Raw genomic sequence first — 4905 nt, 5'->3', positions numbered from 1 at the left:
TGAGAAAAAGAGAAAAATAGTTCATGGTGTGTGTTGGACTGTTTGGTGGAAGAAGGGGGAAGACCTAACATTAAAACTTTGAGCTGATGCTTGAACCAGAGCATTAAAACATTTTGCATAATGAGAGTTGTCGAAGTTGGTCTTTATCAATGTTGTACTATGAGATAAAGTATTAACTAAATGTCACTATGTGGAAATTTGGACTTATGTTACAGTAACCTCAGTACAAAATAACTTTTCAGAAAAGATTTGTGGGAGAGGTACCAAATGGAGTGGATGAATCTTCCCCATCTCCAAACTTCAACTGAGTATGGAAGAAATATTACGAAATTCAAAGAGTTATCGTTGTCACCAGCCAGACAGATGAACGGACATTTGTAAATAGACGCCAAATGGTCTGAAACGGATTTGGTCTAAGGATATTTCGATGATGTACATTTTTGGCGTATAAACGTGTATATACTTTTATTAGCCATACGTTTTTGGGTATAAAAACATACATTATATATCTAAGAATTTTTAAAAAATTTTGGAAAATTTGGAATGGCCATGATGAAAAGTGAACCGATATACGTCTCCTGTTTCTTGTGACATGTGACGACTAATCCATTCGATCAACGTAGATCTGTATAATCTGATTGGTACGACATATTTGTTGTGCCTTTTTTATCAAGAAACCAGTGCGCGGAGCAGTATAGTCGGACGGAGCCGTCCATACGATACCCTACACAACTACCACGTAAATCTAACTTTCTTCGGATTTTTATTCCGAGCCTGCAATATTTCTTGATATTTGCACCCTCTTGTCCGATTAGAGTTCAACAGCACCTCTTGCTTACAATGACATATTTTTCGAATATTACTAATATTCAGTACAGCCGCCCCTCTAATTACTTGTCCAGATTCCCTTCACCGTGGGTGGTGTTGTGATGTTCGGTTTATAATTGTGGCCTATAGATCGTCTCGAAAAAAAACCAAACAAAAAAAGTTTTCAGTCCACTTCATCCCGAATTGTTATCTGATCATCACCGAAAATTGTAGGCGTTGTCCTTGACCATAACTGGAACCTCATGGAAAATTTCAAAGCGATCAGTGCTATATTTCCGCCCTCTAGTCTGGTAATGGGTTACTAAATAATATCTGAATACATAAGCACCTGTAAATATTTACGTGTAACTCCCACATCTGAGTACATACCACAACATAATTAGTATCAATTTAAAGGCCAATCACTCATCTTGGATATACTATCAACTTCTCGGCTCCATGTCCTTCAGGAGTAAATATATACGCCATAGAATACAAATTTTGTCTTTTTTCACACAAAAGTCAGGGTCCATTTGACCCGCTAAGTATTGACCGATCTTTATCAAAACAGGTATGCTTATTCTTTGGCCCAATCGGGCTACAATTGCGGTCTCCGAAGCGACCGACAAAAATACTGATCCGTACCAAAAACAGTAGGGGTCTTAATTGGCCAGAGAACCCATCCTACATGCCAAATTTCGTGAAGATTGGTCCATAACTGTGGCCTGTATCGTGTTTACAAATTATAATGGACAGACGGACGGACACACACACATGTCTAGATCGACTCAGCTAGTCGAGATATTACGATCGGTATACTTAAAGGTGGGTCTAGGACCAATATTTCTCTGCGTTACAAACTCTTGGGGCTGCACAAAGCTATAATACCCTTACAACATAGTTGTGTAGGGTATAATTACATACACTATGGTAGGAAATCTAGGCTAGGAAGTTTAACATGGAAAGCGGGAGCTTTGTATGTCTGTAAGAAAATCCTGTGGAGAAGTATTTACTGTGTCAAGAACCTGTTATTCAAAATAACAGCCTATACTGTTGGAAAATTCAGCTAATACTCTATAAAATAACGAAAATTGGGCGGCACTTTTTTATAATGGTTATGTCAACACCAGGACCAACATACCACATTTGCAATACCAAAACAACCTAGGAGTTATAGCAATGCCAGTACTAAATTTCAGCGCTCTATCTTATATATTAAGATCCATATCGTGACTTCAACAGACAGATGGACTAGGCGGAAATCGATATAGCCTGATCAAAAATATATATAATTTATGGATTGTACGATGAACCTTTCGAAGTTTGACTTTCGAAAATTCTACCTTGTGGTGAAGGGTATACAAATGATACCCTTCACCATGACAAAGGATTGTCACAGTTGATACATCGCGAATCCTTAAAAAACTTGGTTCTCGTTGAATCCCGCAATTTCTTAAAAAGAACTCATGTAGAAGAAATTGTTGTCGTGGTGGTTCAAAAGACGCGTAGAAGATCATCACTGGATCTGTCATCATAAAAAGGTAGACTTTATTAAGTTTCAAACTAATAATTTTGGCATTCCAAGTTAAATGTCCTTTTTTAAGATAAGTGATTGAATGTTAATTTCCAGGTTTGGTAACATGCCACCAACATTACAGTTATATATGCCTTTTATGAAGTATTGCACAACTCAATCACAATGTAGCTGTCCAATGATCGCGGTAGCCTCACACATTCCACCATTGAGGCCTTTAATCGACAATAAAAAAGATATACCACCTTATCCCCCAACTTTTACCTTTTATGAATTTTTCCTTCTGTAATTTTTATAAAATCATCAAATTCATCGACCATATTAGACCCTACACAACTACCACGCAAATTTAAGTTTCTGCGGCTCTATATTCTGAATCAATTTTGGTCACTTAAAGTTTTGGATCAGCCGTTCTAAGTATATGGACAGATTCCCTTCACCGTGTAAAATATGTGATGTTCTATATACAATAATAGCCTCCATCTGATAAAAATAAAGGTTTCCGTTCATTGCACCCCCTAAATATGATCTCAGCACCACCGAAAATTATAGGCGTTGTTCTGGTCCATAACTGAAACGTCATGTAAAATTTCACAGCGATCAGCACGACATTTCCGCCCTCTAGTGGGGTAAAAGTAATACTAAACAATATCAGAATACGTAGATCCCTGCACATATTTAAGTATAATTCCCAAATCCGAGTACATACAACAATATAATTAGCATCAATTTAAAGGTAAACCACGCCTCTTGGATGTACTATAAACTTCTTGGGTCTATGTACTTTAGGAGTAAACATATACTCCCCAGAATACAAAATTTTGTAATTTTTCACACAAAAGTCTGGGTCCATTTGATCCGCTAAATATTCACCGATCTTCACCAAAACAGTCATGCTTAATTTTTGGCCAGATTCCCTTCCTGGTGTAAAATTTCGTGGTATTCGGTTAATAAGTGTGGCCTCTAGATCGACCAGAAAAACAAACAAAAGTAATGTTGTTAGTCCATTACATACCTAAATTTTAACGGATCATAACCAAAAACAACATGTCTAGGTCGACTCAGCTAGTAGAGATATGATGATTTACTTAAAGATGGCTCTAGTACCAATATTTCGCGGCGTTATAAACTCCTGTGGCTGCACAAAACTCTTATACCCTGACAACATAGTTGTGTAGGGCATAAAAATATGTTCGGTAAAATAGGATGTAATATCAGATGGACTTTTTTCACCCACATTACAAAGAATTGAATTTGAAATAAGGCCGTAGAAAAGCCAGTCGAAACATTATTAACGAAACCAAACCTAACGCGTATTATGAATACGAACTGGACCAGTACTTGAATATTATTCTAAAATGTTTGATTTCATTTGTAAAAAAAAAAAAATAAGATGTTACTTCCGACAATGTCTCAACATGTTCCACAAATGTATTTAGTTCTACGAACTATGGCTGCAATATGTTCACCATTATGGTAGTGAGTTGTTGTGAAGGGATTGTATCGTTCCATTTTTAGCAACTGCGTAGTATTCACATGTCAAATGTCGGAAATAAAAGCGTCAAAAATGACAGCTACCCAAATACTAAACATTTCAAAAAATTTAAAAAAAACCCTTTTTTCCAATACATACATTTACGACATATGGCCGTCGAAAAATCCGTCACATTTTTCTACGCAACATTTTTCGTTACGGTCGACTTTTCACACCCGTAATTCTTTCATGCATTTCATGTACTTCAATGTATAGCGAGTGCACACGACAGACAATATGTAAGTGTCGTGTATTTGAGAAAATACTTTACACATCGAGCGGCATGAATTTGTTTTCTTCGTCATCATCTTCGTCTCAACTAAAACATTTCTATGTATTTTAGAAATTTGGTGTAAAGTATCTAAGTGACGAAAAACCACCAGGTTCCCAATATAACCGCTAAGCAAATACAAAAACGGCCCACAAGAAATGTGTGACAATTCGTGAACCAAAACGAATGAACGGGGAATGAAAAAAGAGTTCAAATATGCGACATGCGTGTAAATTGAAAGAATAAATCTCTACAATAAAGGGATTATTCAACCTTACCCAATACAATTGTTCATGGCCTAGCAGCCTAGCTGCAGAGCAAAACTTTCACGAGCATGGACAAAAGAAAATATTAAGGTTTATGTAACAGTTTATGTTGTAGGCATGAAAAACAAAATTGTCATAAATAAAGTATGATCGCAAAAGCCCATTGAAGTGTTAGGCAGTTATTAATGACCTTGTATGTGATATACATATTTATAGATTTTTTAAAATTTTAGTTTTTAGTGAAAATCATGAGATAATGATGCTTTATTTTTTTAATTTCAATAATTTATTTGGAATTTGACGAAAATCGGACAGACCGACTATATGATACCCTACACTACTATAGGTATATAGAAAAGGAGCTCCCATGATGGGTCTATTACGAGATAGACCCATGTTTCCTTTTGAGAATATTCATAGAATCATTTTGTGAGTCGATTTATGCATGTCCGTCCGTCCGTCCTTCAAAAAATCATCAAAAATTCCTGAATCT

Source organism: Musca vetustissima, unplaced genomic scaffold (genome assembly GCF_032173495.1).
Source record: "Musca vetustissima isolate MV318-11 ecotype Yass unplaced genomic scaffold, APGP_CSIRO_Mvet_v1 utg10273, whole genome shotgun sequence".
Taxonomy (NCBI): Eukaryota; Metazoa; Arthropoda; class Insecta; order Diptera; family Muscidae; genus Musca; species Musca vetustissima.
The sequence above is the reverse complement of the archived record's forward strand: the minus strand, read 5'-3'. Positions refer to the sequence as shown.